The sequence below is a fragment of the Salmo trutta genome, chromosome 15, assembly GCF_901001165.1.
Source record: "Salmo trutta chromosome 15, fSalTru1.1, whole genome shotgun sequence".
NCBI classification, from domain to species: Eukaryota; Metazoa; Chordata; class Actinopteri; order Salmoniformes; family Salmonidae; genus Salmo; species Salmo trutta.
The window spans coordinates 2,727,499-2,747,029 of record NC_042971.1 but is presented as its reverse complement, the minus strand read 5'-3'; the positions used below and the strand labels follow the sequence as shown (position 1 = coordinate 2,747,029).

General features: G+C 40.7%; 1 protein-coding gene and 1 pseudogene across 1 annotated transcript in view; both read right to left on the bottom strand.

Annotated features, from left to right (window-relative positions):
- LOC115149575 (zinc finger protein 2 homolog) overlaps positions 1 to 18,325 on the bottom strand; it is a 30,295-nt pseudogene extending 11,970 nt beyond the window's left edge.
- Positions 1 to 19,531, bottom strand: part of LOC115149648 (tripartite motif-containing protein 16-like) — a 1,197,515-nt gene that overhangs the window by 310,062 nt on the left and 867,922 nt on the right. The window lies entirely within an intron of this gene.

The window sequence follows — 19,531 nt, the reverse complement described above, 5'->3', positions numbered from 1 at the left end:
GTCATGGGTACATCTGCTTGATGCTGATCATGGGAGGATCAGGACAGTCATGGGAACATCTGCTTGATGCTGATCATGGGAAGATCAGGACAGTCATGGGTACATCTGCTTGATGCTGATCATGGGAAGATCAGGACAGTCATGGGTACATCTGCTTGATGCTGATCATGGGAGGATCAGGACAGTCATGGGAACATCTGCTTGATGCTGATCATGGGAGGATCAGGACAGTCATGGGAACATCTGCTTGATGCTGATCATGGGAGGATCAGGACAGTCATGGGTACATCTGCTTGATGCTGATCATGGGAGGATCAGGACAGTCATGGGAACATCTGCTTGATGCTGATCATGGGAAGATCAGGACAGTCATGGGTACATCTGCTTGATGCTGATCATGGGAGGATCAGGACAGTCATGGGAACATCTGCTTGATGCTGATCATGGGAGGATCAGGACAGTCATGGGAACATCTGCTTGATGCTGATCATGGGAGGATCAGGACAGTCATGGGTACATCTGCTTGATGCTGATCATGGGAGGATCAGGACAACCTTGCTGCTTCAGGTAGTTGTGCAGCACAGCTGTAGCAATGATCACCTTGCAGCAACTTCTTGGCTTGAAACCAGGTGTATTACGAAAACACTGGAATCTATTTTTCCATATTCCAAACATACGCTGGACCATCCCTCTCGTGTGGATATGAGCTCTGTTGTATCTTTGCTGCTCAGCTGTTGTGGGATTTATGTCTGGAGTGAATAAAAATTTACTCTGACCATGTTACTATATAGTAACTATTAGTAGACCATATTATTATGTAGTAACTATTAGTAGACCATGTTACTATGTAGTAACTATTAGTAGACCATATTACTATGTAGTAACTATTAGTAGACCATGTTACTATGTAGTAACTATTAGTAAACCATATTACTATGTAGTAACTATTAGTAGACCATATTACTATGTAGTAACTATTAGTAGACCATATTACTATGTAGTAACTATTAGTAGACCACATTACTATGTAGTAACTATTAGTAGACCATATTACTATGTAGTAACTATTAGACCATATTACTATGTAGTAACTATTAGACCATGTTACTATGTAGTAACTATTAGTAGACCATGTTACTATGTAGTAACTATTAGTAGACCATGTTACTATGTAGTAACTATTAGTAGACCATATTACTATGTAGTAACTATTAGTAGACCATATTACTATGTAGTAACTATTAGTAGACCATATTACTATGTAGTAACTATTAGTAGACCATATTACTATGTAGTAACTATTAGTAGACCATGTTACTATGTAGTAACTATTAGTAGACCATATTACTATGTAGTAACTATTAGTAGACCATGTTACTATGTAGTAACTATTAGTAGACCATGTTACTATGTAGTAACTATTAGTAGACCATGTTACTATGTTGTAACTATTAGTAGACCATGTTACTATGTAGTAACTATTAGTAGACCATATTACTATGTAGTAACTATTAGTAGACCATGTTACTATGTAGTAACTATTAGTAGACCATGTTACTATGTAGTAACTATTAATAGACCATATTACTATGTAGTAACTATTAGTAAACCATATTACTATGTAGTAACTATTAGTAGACCATGTTACTATGTATTAACTATTAGTAGACCAGGTTACTATGTATTAACTATTAGTAGACCATATTACTATGTAGTAACTATTAGTAGACCATGTTACTATGTAGTAACTATTAGTAGACCATGTTACTATGTAGTAACTATTAATAGACCATATTACTATGTAGTAACTATTAGTAAACCATATTACTATGTAGTAACTATTAGTAGACCATGTTACTATGTATTAACTATTAGTAGACCAGGTTACTATGTATTAACTATTAGTAGACCATGTTACTATGTAGTAACTATTAGTAGACCACATTACTATGTATTAACTATTAGTAGACCATGTTTCTCACCCTAATATCCACTGTCACCAAGTAGTTGTCCACTATGTTGTCCTCTCTGAAACTGAGACCAATGAAGTGTTGAGGGAAATCCTTCCATCCTGAGTTGCACCTTTCCAACGGGAAACAATGTTTGAAAACTCTAAATGAGGAGTTCATCCACCCTGAACATTGATGGACAACCAGTTGTTATGGTTACGGTACTCCTCAGCATCAGGAGTTGATGGTAAACCAGTTGTTATGGTTACGGTACTCCTCAGCATCAGGAGTTGATGTGAAACCAGTTGTTATGGTTACGGTACTCCTCAGCATCAGGAGTTGATGGTAAACCAGTTGTTATGGTTACGGTACCCCTCAGCATCAGGAGTTGATGGTAAACCAGTTGTTATGGTTACGGTACTCCTCAGCATCAGGAGTTGATGGTAAACCAGTTGTTATGGTTACGGTACTCCTCAGCATCAGGAGTTGATGTAAAACCAGTTGTTATGGTTACGGTACTCCTCAGTATCAGGAGTTGATGGTAAACCAGTTGTTAAGGTTACGGTACTCCTCAGCATCAGGAGTTGATGGACACTTGATGGGAACATGACATCCATCTAACCAGCCAATCACTCCTGGGAACTGCCCATATTCAGAGAATTGCACTTTATAGTTGGCTTGACCAGCAGCATCAGGAAACTAGATGTAAAGACTCCTCCTGCAGACTTTATAGTTGGCTTGACCAGCAGCATCAGGAAACTAGATATAAAGACTCCTCCTGCAGACTTTATAGTTGGCTTGGCCAGCAGCATCAGGAAACTAGATGTAAAGACTCCTCCTGCAGACTTTATAGTTGGCTTGACCAGCAGCATCAGGAAACTAGATGTAAAGACTCCTCCTGCAGACTTTATAGTTGGCTTGACCAGCAGCATCAGGAAACTAGATGTAAAGACTCCTCCTGCAGACTTTATAGTTGGCTTGACCAGCAGCATCAGGAAACTAGATGTAAAGACTCCTCCTGCAGACTTTATAGTTGGCTTGGCCAGCAGCATCAGGAAACTAGATGTAAAGACTCCTCCTGCAGACTTTATAGTTGGCTTGGCCAGCAGCATCAGGAAACTAGATGTAAAGAATCCTCCTGCAGAATTTATAGTTGGCTTGGCCAGCAGCATCAGGAAACTAGATGTAAAGACTCCTCCTGCAGACTTTGTGAACTATTAAACACACAGTTGCTTCACTGGCACCGACACAAATCACCAGTTTCACAATGAAAGATTCTAGATGCCAAAAACCTCAGTGATCAGAACTTGGAGAGAATTGGGTGAAGGCCTTCCTCTTTGAGACAGAGAGGAAAGTCTAGGCTCAAGCAGAGATATAATCTCCAATGCATTTTCTTTGTACATACGAAAGCGGTCTCAAAGTAATGTAATGGATTCCTCCTATCCACAAGTACTGGTCTGGCTGGCCTCTGTAGTGCATGTTGGTCTTCATTTAGACATTCCACATAGTCCAGGCTCCCTTACAAACAGCACTAAGCAGAAGTTAAACCTGCCTCTTTGAAAGATTCATTTAATCTTCCATTTAGTCCTGGAGTAGCTCTAATCCTCCCTCTTGTAATCGGCTTTGATTAGTCCAGAACAGGCTAAATCGACCACTATTTTAAGATAAGTCTGTGCAAGTCGCTTTAAGACAGCTCAAACAAGCATTTTAGTCTGGGACTAAGCTTAAGCCTTGTCTGTGAAACCGGCCCTGAGTGTTTTATATAATATGACTAAATGTGTTTATTTCTGTGTTGCAGGGGCAGTCAAAAAATGGAACAGCAAGGCCACAGAACATGACATAATCAGAGCTGTGGGAGACCACCTCAAGCCCCTGGTAGAGCCGGGGGTGGTGTTTACCACTCCACCACGCCTTCAGCAGGCTGGAAAAGTGGGATTGATCTGGTTGATCCATTTGTTTGTTTCAGTTTTCAGTAGTTGAATCCTCTGATGTATTGTTGATTTCAAAACTTTTCAGTTTCAACAAATGCACTGGGTTGGTTGAAAATTGATACTACACTTACATACCAGCACTATTTTGACATAGTGGAAGATATACTGAATTTATACTGTTTTTCATACTAAGATACGTGTTGCTTTTGCACATATTTGTTCATTGAAGAGTCTGTTGATTGGTCATTGGGTGCATTTGTTTTATAGTATGATAAAATCAAATCAAGCTTTATTTATACAGCACATGTCAGACATGGATGCAACACAATGGCTTCACAGGAAAAAACAATGAAAATAAACAGAAATTTTTAGTACACAAACATAAGAGGATAAAAAAATACAACAAATATAAGAACTGAAATACTAATGAGCATTCTAAGGAAATGCCATTGATTAAAATATTACTTGGATGCAATATCCAACCCAAAATATAAGCATGTTTTTTAGGAGGGGTTCTGAAAGTTGACTAGTAACAACAACTGGGACCTAAAAGACACCCACCATGAGACCCACTAAATCTGCCCAAGAAGAGGAAAACAAAAGAAAAACCCACACCAAACTTAAAGACAGGAAGCAAACCAAAAAGGTGGAGCAACTAAAGGTGTTGACTCTCCACATGTATCAAGACAACTGGAGCACTGGGCCAGACACTCTTAAATAGAACCTGGACCAGCTCAGGTGAAACACCTTCCCACTAACGAGATGGACAAGCCAGCACAGGTGTAACACATACTGACTAACGAGGTGACACCAATCAGTGCGTCCTACGTGCTAACGAGCTAGACGTGCTAACGGGCTACATGTGCTAACGGAGCTAGACGTGCTAACGGAGCTAGACGTGCTAACGGAGCTAGACGTGCTAACGAGCTAGACGTGCTAACGAGCTAGACGTGCTAAAGTCCAACCTCAAAACACATATGGAAAAACCAAAGCCTGTAACACCTTCCCCCTTAAGACAACAAATAAATCCTATATTTTTGTTGGACAAGTTTGCTCACAACCAACAGAAAACATCTTCCATTTCACATTATAATCAACTACAATAATTCACCTTCACCAATATAAACATGGTGTCTACTGGATGTCAACAATTAAAAACAATATTTTTTTATATTTTTCCCCCACTAGCTTCTAGAACTCTCGTCCCCTTGGAACGAGTCCAAATAAAACTCATCTGCAATACGGAAAAACATGCAGTCAAAATAAATTGCGATCCATGGTAACTCACTGGCTAAACGCAAAACACAAATCTTTTTGACTGCCCACCCTTGAGACAATCAGCAACCAAGTTGTCCTTACCACAGACATGTCTGATTTCAAGAGGAAACTCCTGCAATATCCGTAGTAACTTTCCACCTCACTGCGGAGCTACTGTGTCCATGTGCAAGTATGTTGAAATTAAGTTGTTTTCAAGTCATTTAAAAAGCGACCAGAAAAACATCTAAATTTTCACTTTCAACCGAATGTATATTGGTCTTATTTAGTCTTATTTTCAACATCTTTTCAATTACATTTTGCTAAGTGGGATATTCCATTGATATCATGAAACAATTCCTTCATGTATGTATTTTCTGATGTTTGATCAGAGATCTTTTATCAGAGAATCTCTTGTCACACTGATCACAGCTACAAAGTTTGTCCACCTGTGTGTGTTCTCTGGTGTACAGTCAGATAGCCAGATGTACTAAAACTCTTCCCACATTGACCACAGCTATAAGGTTTCTCTCCTGTGTGTGTTCTCTGGTGCACTGTCAGATGGCCAGATTGACCAAAACTCTTCCCACATTGACCACAGCAATAAGATTTCTCTCCTGTGTGTGTTCTACGGTGTACAATTAGATGGCTTGATGTACCAAAACTCTTCCCACATTGATCACAGCTAAAAGCTTTCTCTCCTGTGTGTATTCTCTGGTGCACTATCAAGGAGTTTGACGCAGTAAATTTCTTCCCACATTCATCACAGCCATAAGGTTTCTCTCCTGTGTGTGTTCTCTGGTGTACAATTAGATGGCTAGATGTAGTAAAACTCTTCCCACATTGATAACAGCTATAAGGTTTCTCTCCTGTGTGTATTCTCTGGTGCACTATCAGGCTGTCTGGTTGAGTAAAACTCTTCCCACATTGATCACAGACATAAGGTTTCTCTCCTGTGTGTGTTCTCTGGTGTGATTTCAGGCTGCATGACTCAGTAAAACTCTTCCCACATTGATCACAGCCAAAAGGTTTCTCTCCTGTGTGAATTCTCAAGTGTACTTTCAGTGCATCTGCTCTTGAGTAACTCTTCCCACAATCAAAACAGTGGTGAGCTTTCTCTCCTGTGAGTACTCGCTGGTGTATTTTAAGTTCTGATGTAGATTTGCAGTAAGATTTCTTCCCTGTGAGCCTCTGCTGGTGTTTCTTGAGGAGTTCTGATCTGGAGAGACTCTTCTCTGCCTCGTCAGCATCATGATGTTGTTGAGGCTCCCCAGAGGATCCACGATAGTCACGTCTCTCTCCTGTGTGAATAACAAAGTCAGACAGATGGTTAAAGGTCCACAGCAGCAGAAATCCACTGTTTATTTGAGGTAAAAGGTGATGCCCAGAGCATACCCATGAAGTTGTACAACAAATGACATCTGTTAAATTTGACAATTAAGACAGTCAAGTTAGCAACAATCATATTTCATCTTGTTTTCACATTAGTGGGAAGTAGAAATAAATTATTAAAGTTGTTGAAATCCTAAGCAGTGTGCCAGACGACTTCTGGTCTCCAATATAGGCCCCTTTCTAATGTTTAATAAAATTGCGGCACGAGGTCAAAGCACACACAATTTGATTGCAGAAACTCCTCCCTGCTAATGAGGAAACCGCTAGTTATGAATGTAGTATATCTGCTAATGAGGAAACCACTAGTTATGGATGTAGTATATCTGGTAATGAGGAAACCACTAGTTATGGATGTAGTATATCTGCCTGGAGCAAAAAATGGTGAGGAAAGATTTTAGTTTTTCACAATGTATTCTGAATATTACAGCGCTAGATCAGCAGTGCTACTCAAAGAAACTCACATTAAGCTCTGTGTCTATTCACTAATTCACCACTGTGGGGGAAAACTCAGGGGAGTTCTCATAGGTTGACAGCAAATATAGCCTCCATTTACAGGTTGCTTATGAGTGCATTTCACATTATTTTTGGATTATAATTGTAAGGCTCGCTTGAAACCCTGCTTAATTTCTGTGTGTTATTGTCGCAAATCAACTGCTTTATACTTAAAAAAAACACTTCAACCAGTAAAATGCTCTTTGGCTAGCTTTTCCATCAGCCTGACAATGAGGGTTTGTACACTAAGTGTTTAACAAACAATAACATAGTAGAGGTCGACCGATTATGATTTTTCAACGCCAATACTGATTATTGGAGGACCTAAAAAAGGTCCTGCTCTTACCGATTAAATCGGCCGATTTTAAATATATATATATATTTGTAATAATGACAATTACAACAATACTGAATGAACACATTTATTTTAACTTAATATAATACATAAATAAAATCAATTTAGTCTCAAATAAATAATGAAACATGTTCCATTTAGTTTAAATAATGCAAAAACACAGTGTTGGAGAAGAAAGTAAAAGTGAAATATGTGCCATGTAAAAAAGCTAACGTTTAAGTTCCTTGCTCAGAACATGAGAACATATGAAAGCTGGTGGTTCCTTTTAACACGAGTCTTCAATATTCCCAGTGAATAAGTTTTAAGTTGTAGTTATTATAGGAATTATATTACTATTTCTGTCTATACCATTTGTATTTTATATACCTTTGACTATTGGATGTTCTTATAGGTACTATAGTATTGCCAGCCTAATCTTGGGAGTTGACAGGCTTGAAATCATAAACAGAGCTGTGCTTCAAGCATTGCAAAGAGCTGCTGGCAAACGCAGGAAAGTGCTGTTTGAATGAATGTTTGAATGAATGCTTACAAGCCTGCTGCTGCCTACCACCACTCAGTCACAGCTCAGTCAGACTGCTCTATCAAATATCAAATCATAGACTTAATTATAATATAATAAACACAGAAATACGAGCCTTAGGTCATATTCAATTTAATATCGCTCTTCACCGAGCCCAGGAAGGGATGGAGCCAAACAGGTGTTGTACCTCGGTTCCCTCCTTCAGGGAACAGTAATTATAGTCATAAAGTTACACTCCCCTTCAGTCGGTCAACTTGGGTACAACATACTATGGGGAAATACAATCATTCCCCAACTGACCCAAACGGATACTAAATGAAACGGCTCCTGGCAGACCACCCAGACCTGACCCCGCAAGATGCGTCAGTTTTGTCAATTTATTTTCTGTCTTTTGTTTGAAACACTCCTGTCAATGTTGAGTAAGGACACACACCTGATTACGCATATAGAAGTGGGATTAGTCTAATAGCCGACAGCTGTGTCTGTCCCAAACTCACTGGAGCAGGAAACTCTGTGGGCCCAGAATATTTTATACAATGTTGCAAGCTTGCCTTCTTCAGTTTCAGGCGACCCAGTTGATAGTAGATACAATGTTTCAAAATCATTGTAGACAGGCCATGAGCAGCCAATGTGATTTATAAGGTATTTATTTTTATCAGGATATTTTCTAACTGCAGTCTGCAATGTTTTTATTTGTTGGCTTTATGTAGGCTATTTTTACATAGTTGGCAATGGCAATAAAAGTTACTTTTAGATTTGTATAATTTTCAATTAGATTTAGATAGAATGTAGATTAATCACAGACAATGATTTTGAGATACTATTAGGAATTAAAATGAAACTGTTCCAGTAAAATGTGAATATGAAAATCATAACTGGCACCAGATCAGTAGAAATGGTCAGATAAATTGGCACCAAATGGAAAAGGTTGCTGACTGCTGGTGTAGCCTATTACCAGAAACTATAGGAGCATAACGACTGCTGGTGTAGTCTATTACCAGAAACTATAGGAGCATAACGACTGCTGGTGTAGCCTATTACCAGAAACTATAGGAGCATAACGACTGCTGGTGTAGCCTAATACCAGAAACTATAGGAGCACAACGACTGCTGGTGTAGTCTATTACCAGAAACTATAGGAGCATAACGACTGTAGTCTATTACCAGAAACTATAGGAGCATAACGACTGCTGGTGTAGCCTATTACCAGAAACTATAGGAGCATAACGACTGTAGTCTATTACCAGAAACTATAGGAGCATAACGACTGCTGGTGTAGTCTATTACCAGAAACTATAGGAGCATAACGACTGCTGGTGTAGTCTATTACCAGAAACTATAGGAGCATAACGACTGCTGGTGTAGTCTATTACCAGAAACTATAGGAGCATAACGACTGCTGGTGTAGCCTATTACCAGAAACTATTGGAGCATAATGACTGCTGGTGTAGTATATTACCAGAAACTATAGGAGCATAACGACTGCTGGTGTAGCCTATTACCAGAAACTATAGGAGCATAACAACTGCTGGTGTAGTATATTACCAGAAACTATAGGAGCATAACGACTGCTGGTGTAGCCTATTACCAGAAGCTATCGGAACATAACGACTGCTGGTGTAGCCTATTACCAGAAACTATAGGAGCATAACGACTGCTGGTGTAGCCTATTACCAGAAACTATAGGAGCATAACGACTGCTGGTGTAGTCTATTACCAGAAACTATAGGAGCATAAGGACTGCTGGTGTAGCCTATTACCAGAAACTATAGGAGCATAACATCAGAATTTACGAAGGCCAGCAGCAGCGGGAGGAGAAGGCTAAGGAAGAGGTTTTTCTGATGGTTAGGCTATCTTGTTTCAGAGGGGTGTCATCAATAGCCCATAATGACAAAGGGAAAACAGGTTAAAAAAACCCAGAAATACCTTATTTACATAAGTATTCAGACCATTTGCTATGAGACTCGAAATTGCTTTCAGGTGCATCTTGTTTCCATTAATCATCTTTGAGATGTATCTACAACTTGTTTGGAGTCCACCTGTGGTAAATTCAATTGATTGGATATGATTTGGAAGGCACACACCTGTCTATATAACATCCCACAGTTGACAGTGCATGTCAGACTAAAAACCAAGCCATGAGGTTGAAGGAACTGTCCGTAGAGCTCCAAGACAAGACTGTGTCGAGGCAAAGATCTGGGGAAGGGTACCAAAAAAGATTCTGCAGCATTGAAGGTCCCCAAGAACACAGTGGCCTCCATCATTCTTAAATGGAATACTCTTCCTAGAGCTGGTCACCCGGCCAAACTTAGCATTTGGGGGAGAAGGGCCTTGTTCAGGGAGGTGACCAAAAACCAGAGCTCCAGAGTTACTCTGTGGAGATGGGTGAACCTTCCAGAAGGACAACCATCTCTGCAGCACTCCACCAATCAGACCTTTATGGTAGAGTGGCCAGATGGAAACCACTCCTCAGATAAAGGCACATGACAGCCCGCTTGGAGTTTGACAAAAGGCACCTCAAGGACTCTAAGACCATGAGAACAAGATTCTCTGGCTTGATGAAACCAAGATTTAACTCTTTGGCCTGAATGCCAAGAATCACGTCTGGAGGAAACCTGGCACCATCCCTACGGTGAAGCATGGTGGTGACAGCATCATGCTGTGGGGATGTTTTTCAGCAGCAGGGACTGGGGGACTAGTCAGGATCCAGGGAAATATTAATGGAGCAAAGTGCAGAGAGATCTTTGATGAAAGACCTGCTCCAGAGTGCTGAGGACCTCAGACTGGGGCAAAGGTTCACCGTCAAACAGGACAACGACCTTAAGCACACAACCAAGACAACACAGGAGTAGCTTCGGGACAAGTCTCTGAATGTCCTTGAGTGGCCCAGCCAGAGCCCGGACTTGGGACCGATCTAACATCTCTGGAGAGACCTGAAAATAGCTGTGCAGTGATGTTCCCCATCCAACCTGACAGAGCTAGAGGGATCTGCAGAGAAGGATGGGAGGAACTCCCCAAATGCAGGCGTGCCAAATAAATTAGCTAAATGAAAGGGGGATAAAAGATGTTAATCCATTTTAGAATTAGGCTTTAACGTAACAAAATGTGGAAAAAGTCAAGGGGTCTGAATACTTTCCGAATGCACTGTATACAGCAACACCTCCCCCATAAGCATTCCTGTCTTTTCTGTAGATGTTATATCCCTGCCTTGCTACTGCTGTATCAAAGGAATTATCTCAGTGAGTTTCAGAGATGAACAGTACAGTGCATTCCAAATTCAATAGGCAGGCAAGTAAACAAAAACGTTTTAAAATAAAAACTATTCCATAAAATGTCAACGCGTATATAACGCCCGTCCAAGAGACTGTCATCCAATCGCATTCACATTATAATGCTGTGACACGCAGTTCCTAAGCTAATTCTCACCAAATCCCTTTTTAAAGTCATGGTATGAGTCGAGAAACATTCCTATTTTCCTTGAAAGTACGTACTGTTACGATTGCAAAGCTATACGATATTACAGAGAACAAGTTAATTATCTCACATCTCTGAAAATATTTGTAATGTTGTGCTTCTTGTTCATGGAGGGTAATTCATGCCAATGTTCTTTTCTTTAAGCTGTTAATACGAGTTGAAAGGAGTTTCCAATATCCTCATTTCTTAAAGTATTTCTGGTGATAGCTAGTGATAGTGATACACAAGCTAGGTCTATTTGAAACATTGACATCCCATGGCAGCATTTACCAGCCACCAGATTCAGAAGATTTAAAACCACATAAAAAAATATTTAAAACCCAATTCTATTTTTGCCCAAAGTTAAGATATAAATTATTCAAACTGAACATAATTCATGCTGGTTATTATTTTAGGCTATTTTAGTTTTGGAGTCAAAGATAGTTTTGGAATAGTTTTCAAACAGGTTTGTTATTTTATTTCAGTTTACTAAATAGTTTCCCCCTAATTACTTTTTCTATATTAAGCATGGAGGTTTCCCCTATCAACCAGTACTGGTGACAAAGCACCTCGTACCCTAGCTGGGAATGGACAGACTGAAACCACTCCCCTATCAACCAGTCATAGGTACTGGTGACAAAGCACCTCGTAACCTAGCTGGGAATGGGACAGACAGAAACCACTCCCCTATCAACCAGTCATAGGTACTGGTGACAAAGCGCCTCGTAACCTAGCTGGGAATGGACAGACTGAAACCACTCCCCTATCAACCAGTCATAGGTACTGGTGACAAAGCACCTCGTAACCTAGCTGGGAATGGGACAGACTGAAACCACTCCCCTATCAACCAGTCATTGGTACTGGTGACAAAGCACCTCGTAACCTAGCTGGGAATGGACAGACTGAAACCACTCCCCTATCAACCAGTCATAGGTACTGGTGACAAAGCACCTCGTAACCTAGCTGGGAATGGGACAGACTGAAACCACTCCCCTATCAACCAGTCATAGGTACTGGTGACAAAGCACCTCGTAACCTAGCTGGGAATGGGACAGACTGAAACCACTCCCCTATCAACCAGTCATAGGTACTGGTGACAAAGCACCTCGTAACCTAGCTGGGAATGGACAGACTGAAACCCCTCCCCTATCAACCAGTCATAGGTACTGGTGACAAAGCGCCTCGTAACCTAGCTGGGAATGGGACAGACGGAACCCTTCTGTGGTAACAGACAGGGGCGATTTGTAAGCAAATCTAATTCCCAGGAATGGGGTTCATATGAACCACAGAGACTGTGTGTGGGATAATAACATGGCCGTGTCCAACCCTGCTTGTTCCCTCGACTCCGCTACCAACCACCAATCTCCAACAGGGCCCTTAACCTGTATCACTAGACACCTCATAGTGAGCTACAGGTAGGAATCAGCAATGAATCCCAATAATGAGACACCTCTGGGGAGGGGTGTCAGCAACATTGAAAAATATATATATAGTGTTTTATGATAAACCGTTTTTACAAATCTGTCAAGACACCAATGTAAATTGTCCGGTGGTGATTTTATGAATTGTTCAGCAGTCTTATGGCTTGGGGGTAGAAGCTGTTGAGGAGGCTTTTGGTCCTAGACTTGGCGCTCCGGTACTGCTTGCTGTGCGGTAGCAGAGAAAACAGTCTATGACTTGGGTGACTGGAGTCTCTGACAATTTTGTGGGCTTTCCTCTGACACCGCCTATTATATAGGTCCTGGATGGCAGGAAGCTTGGCCACAGTGATGTACTGGGCCATTCGCACTACCCTCTGAAGCGCCTTACAGTCAGGTGCCAAGCAGTTGCCATACCAGGCTGTGACGCAACCGGTCAGGATGCTCTCGATGTTGCAGCTGTATTACCTTTTGAGGATCTGGGGACCCATGCCAAATCTTTTCAGTCTCCTGAGGGGGAAAAGGTTTTGTTGTGCCCTCTTCATGACTGTCTTGGTATATACCCACGTGGGTGATTGAAAGATGAACTGAGGTCCACACTCCAGTCCAGTTGATGATGGTAATGCACCTTAAAGTTGGTTGCCAACCGCCATATAAAATCCAAAGAAGAAAAAGAATCCTGAAGGAAGGAGAAATTACTAAAAACTAATTTGGTTTACCGTTTGGGGCGTCGCAACTGGTTACCTATTTTGATGTGATACGAAAGTACAGCGATTTATTACCATCCATGACATCAACATTCTAGTTTTAACCATGTTTTGAGGATATACAGTGTTTGTTTATATTTACTGACAAACATTGGAGTTAAAAAAAAGCCTATATTTTGGGTTCTGATGGGGTACGAGTGATTTATTCAAGAAACAGATGGGTACATATCATTAATGTATAAGTCCCTAAATGGATGTAACAACTGCTGATTGCCCCTTTAAGAGAACATCTTGGGCTAATCTAATAGGAGATATTGAGGACTACAGTATTTCAGGCATTGTCATTGGATGCATTTGATCAATTGTTAACGTTTTGTTGATGGTCCACTCTTGATGTTCTACACGTTACAGTGTAGCTTCAGCCATTCCTACAGAACAACATTAAAGTGTAGAACCCCTTTACTGCATATTGGTTCAACGACTGCAGAGACGGTACTTACTGGTGTTAAACAGATCTCCAACCTCCTCTTCTTCCTCCAATGTGACAGTCATCTCCCCCTCCTCCTCTTTCACTCCAAAAACTGCTTCCTCCTCTTTTTTAACAGTAACATCCTCCTCCTCTTTCACTCTGAACGAGTCTTCCTCTTCTTTCACTGTAACGTCTTTCTCTTCTTCTTTCACGGTAACAGCCTCACCTTCTACTTGTTTTTGTATTGTAACATCCTTCTCTTCCTCCTCCTCTTTCATGAGAGTTTCTTTATCCGTCCAGCAGACATCTTCTTCTTTAACAGGAGGAGAGTAGCTTAGTGAACTCATGGTCGGGGATGTTAGCTAGTTAGCATTAGCGACTAGCCTAGTTCTAAGCTAACTTAGCAAACCAGCTAGCTGACAAACAACGTAAATATATAATTAAATGGTTCAACAAGTACATACGACAGAAGTGTGTTTAATACACAGCGACTAATATACACCAAAACAGTGTAAAGAGCGTGAATGTTGTAGCTATGTTTGCTAGAAAGCTACCGAGGTGTCTGACTAGCTGTTGTTGTTGAAGGAGCGTCCCGTCCACTAGATTATACGTCACACTGGCAGCATCGCCTGAACCTAAAAGACGCACATCGCCATCTGCTGACTGGAGGGCAACGCAGTTGAGGAACCAAACGTTTATTTTTCATTTATTTCATAAAAGTTTAATATCATATTAAGTCGTTCAAAGAGAAGCATGTGTTGATTGATTCGTTTTTAATGAGTGAGAATTTAAAACAAACTTTACACCCACTACATATTTTCATTGAACCATACTTCTGACATGGATCATTTTGACCACAGAGGCATATCTTTTATCATAGCCAAAATGTGGCTTATTCAATTCTTCCAGTTTTTCATGACTTTGTCAATCAACTCGTTCTTATTAAATCTAAATCATGGTTTAGTGTTTCTGTATCAAAATGGACTTTCAACAAATTCAAATCCTTTAGAGTCATTTTGACCCCAGCCAAAAGCACCTTTGATAAATTGGACATTTATTTCAAATCAAAATCAAATCACATTTTATTGGTCACGTACACATGTTTAGCAGATATTATTGCGAGTGTAGTGAAATGCTTGTGTTTTTAGCTCCGACAGTGCAGTAATATCTAACAAGTAATATCTAACAATTTCACAACATATATCCAATACACACAAATTTAAGTACTTGAATCTAGGTTTCTCTGTAGACATGATCCATCCCCCCAGAGGGTGGAGGGGCTCCTGTATCAGTGGTTTTGACCAGATAGACACCTGCAGATTTAGTGCCTCCCATGTAGTCTCCTAAGATTGGACTTTTCTATACCAGGTATCACATGACTGTGTTCCTGCCAAGGCAGCAGCTACTCTTCCTGGGGTTTATTAAGGATCCCCATTAGTTCCTGTCAAGGCAGCAGCTACTCTTCCTGGGGTTTATTATGGATCCCCATTAGTTCCTGCCAAGACAGCAGCTACTCTTCCTGGGGTTTATGAATTAACATTTATAAATGATGGGTTATGACTTAACAGGTATAAATGATGGGTTATGAATTAACAGGTATAAATGACGGGTTATGAATTAACACATCCCCAGGCATTTCAATACATTCAGGATTTCTTATAGTGAGCATAACATGACAATACATGACATCTAAGTAGCTGAATATGCTTATGGACTAACAGTCTAACAGTTTGAAGGACACAACTCATGTTATTCTGGTTAAATAGTGATTATGGACTAGTTGATTATGGACTAACAGTCTAACAGTTTGAAGGACACAACTCGACTAGTTGAGTTTCATATTGGGGGCTAAATGGCTAATGTAATGATGCAGTAACAAATGTATAATCAGTATACATATATACATATAAAGTCAGAAGTTTACATACACCTCAGCCAAATACAGTTCAACTCAGTTTTTCACAATTCCTGACATTTAATCCTAGTAAAAATTCCCTGTCTTAGGTCAGTTAGGATCACCACTTTATTTTAAGAACGTGAAATTTCAGAATAATAGTGGAGAAAATGATATATTTCAGCTTTTATTTTTTTCATTACATTCCCAGTGGGTCAGAAGTTTACATACACTCACTTAGTATTTGGTAGCATTGTCTTTTAATTGTTTAACTTGGGTCAGACGTTTCGGGTAGCCTTCCACAAGCTTCCCACAATAATTTAGGTGAATTTTGACCCATTCCTTCTGACAGAGCTGGTGTAACTGAGTCAGGTTTGTAGGCCTCCTTGCTCACACACACTTTTTCAGTTCTGCCCACAAATATTCCATGGGATTGAGGTCAGGGCTTTGTGATGGCCACTCCAATACCCTGACTTTGTTGTCCTTAAGCGATTTTGCCACAACTTTGGAAATATGCTTGGGGTCATTGTCCATTTGGAAGACCCATTTGTGACCAAGCTTTAACTTCCTGACTGATGTCTTGAGATGTTGCTTCAATATATCCACAGAATTTCCCTTCCACGTGATGCCATCTATTTTGTGAAGTGCACTGTCCCTCCGGCAGCAAAGCACCCACACAAACTTGATGCTGCCACCACATGCTTCACGTTTGGGATGGTGTTCTTTGGCTTGCAAGCCTCCCCCTTTTCCTCCAAACATAACAATGGTCATTATGGCCAAAAAGTTATATTTTTGTTTCATCAGACCAGAGGACATTTCTCCAAAAAGTACGATCTTTGTCCCCATGTGCAGTTGCAAACCGTAGTCTGGCTTTTTCATGGAGGTTTTGGAGCAGTGGCTTCTTCCTTGCTGAGCGGCCTTTCAGGTTCTGTCGATATAGAACTCGTTTTACTGTGGATATAGATACTTTTGTACCCGTTTCCTCCAGCATCTTCACAAGGTCCTTTGCTGTTGTTCTGGGATTGATTTGCACTTTTCGCACCAAAGTACGTTCATCTCTAGGAGACAGAACGTGTCTCCTCCTGAACGGTATGACGGCTGCGTGGTCCCATGGTGTTTATACTTCCGTACTATTCTTTGTACAGATTAATGTGGTATATTCAGGCCTTTGGAAATTGCTCCCAAGGATGAACCAGACTTGTGGAGGTCTACAATCTTTTTTCTGAGGTCTTGGCTGATTTCTTTTGATTTTCCCATGATGTCAAGCAAAGAGGCACTGAGTTTGAAGGTAGGCCTTGAAATACAGCCACAGGTACACCTCCAATTGACTCAAATGATGTCAATTAGCCTATCAGAAGCTTCTAAAGACATTACATAATTTTCTGGAATTTTCCAAGCTGTTTAAAGGCACAATCAACTTAGTGTATGTAAACTTCTGACACAGTGGAATTGTGATACAGTGAATTATAAGTGAAATAATCTGCCCGTAAACAATTGTTGGAAGAATTACCTGTATCATGCACAAAGTAGATGTCCTAACCGACTTGCCAAAAATAGAATTTCTTAAAAAGAAATTCATGGAGTGGTTGAAAAACGAGTTTTAATGACTCCAACCTAAGTGTATGTAAACTTCCGACTTCAACTATAGGTCTAGTGTTCGAGGTCATTCCACACTCTGTGTTCTACTACCCAGGTCTGGTGTTGGAGGTCATTCCACACTCTGTGTTCTACTACCCAGGTCTGGTGTTGGAGATCATTCTACACTCTGTGTTCTACTACCCAGGTCTGGTGTTGGAGATCATTCTACACTCTGTGTTCTATTACCCAGGTCTGGTGTTAGAGATCATGCCACACTCTGTGATCTACTACCCAGGTCTGGTGTTGGAGGTCATTCTACACTCTGTGGATCTCCTGCATGTATTTTATGATGTTTAATCAGACCACTTGAATGAGAGTATCTCTTGTCACATTGATCACAGCTATAAGGTTTCTCTCCTGTGTGTGTTCTCTGGTGTGATTTCAGGCTGTTTGACTGAGTAAAACTCTTCCCACACTGATTACAGCTATAAGGTTTCTCTCCTGTGTGTACTCGCTGGTGTACTACCAGCTGGCTTCATGTAGTAAAACTATCCGCACATACATCACAGCTATATGGCTGCTCTCCTGTGTGTGTTCTCTGGTGTGATACCAGGTTGGTTGACAGAGTAAAACCCTTGCCACACTGATCACAGCTATATGGCTGCTCTCCTGTATGTGTTCTCTGGTGTGATACCAGGCTACTTGACTGAGTAAAACTCTTGCCACACTGATCACAGCTATAAGGCTTCTCTCCTGTGTGTGTTCTCTGGTGTGATACCAGGTGGCTTGACTGAGTAAAACTCTTCCCACATTGATTACAGCTATAAGGTTTCTCTCCTGTGTGTACTCGCTGGTGTTTTTTCAATTCTGATGAAGATTTAAAACGTTTCCCACAGTCAGAGCAGCAGTGAGGTTTCTTTCCTGTGGGTCTCTGATGGTGTTTCTTGAGGTGTCCTGATGTGGAGAGACTCTTCTCTGCCTCGTCAGCTTCACGATGTTGTTGAGGCTCCCCAGAGGATCCACGATGGTCACATCTCTCTCCTGTATGAACCTCAAAGTCAGAGAGTCAATGTAGTGAATGTTTAAATGTTTTTACAAACTTTGACAAATGTCTTCTAAGTCTTGTTTTACTTAGATTTTGGTCCACCAGCCACTGTAGCAGGCAGATGATAGAATATACCAGCCACTGTAGCAGGCAGATTAAAGAATATACCAGCCACTGTAGCAGGCAGATTATAGAAAATACAGACCACAGATTTTTTACCAGCTCAAATATTTTCTTTGCCATGAATGATTACACCAAAAATCCCAACAACAAGAAACTAATGAGCAGCTTGGTAGTGTTTGTTAAACAAGAAATGTAAGTAAGAAGTAATGTGGTATATTGCTCCATGTAATTACATTTTTGTGACAAGAGACTTTTAACCAATGTGTTAAAATAATTATATTAGATACAATAGTAATGATGAACAGTTGTACAACTGAACATCAAGAATCAACAAAGTGCCTCCATAACACAACACATCACTACACACCACACTGTCCTGCCAGATAAACTGCTGATCACTACACACCACACTGTCCTGACAGATAAACTGATCACTACACACCACACTGTCCTGCCAGATAAACTGATCACTACACACCACACTGTCCTGCCAGATAAACTGCTGATCACTACACACCACACTGTCCTGCCAGATAAACTGCTGATCACTACACACCACACTGTCCTGCCAGATAAACTGCTGATCACTACACACCACACTGTCCTGACAGATAAACTGCTGACCACTACACACCACACTGTCCTGCAAGATAAACTGCTGATCACTACACACCACACTGTCCTGCCAGATAAACTGCTGATCACTACACACCACACTGTCCTGCCAGATAAACTGCTGATCACTACACACCACACTGTCCTGACAGATACACTGCTGATCACTACACACCACACTGTCCTGCCAGATAAACTGTTGATCACTACACACCACACTGTCCTGCCAGATAAACTGCTGATCACTACACACCACACTGCCCTGCCAGATAAACTGCTGCCTTATTATTATAGTTCAGGGCTCTACGCTGACATGTGTTCCTCAGTTTATATACT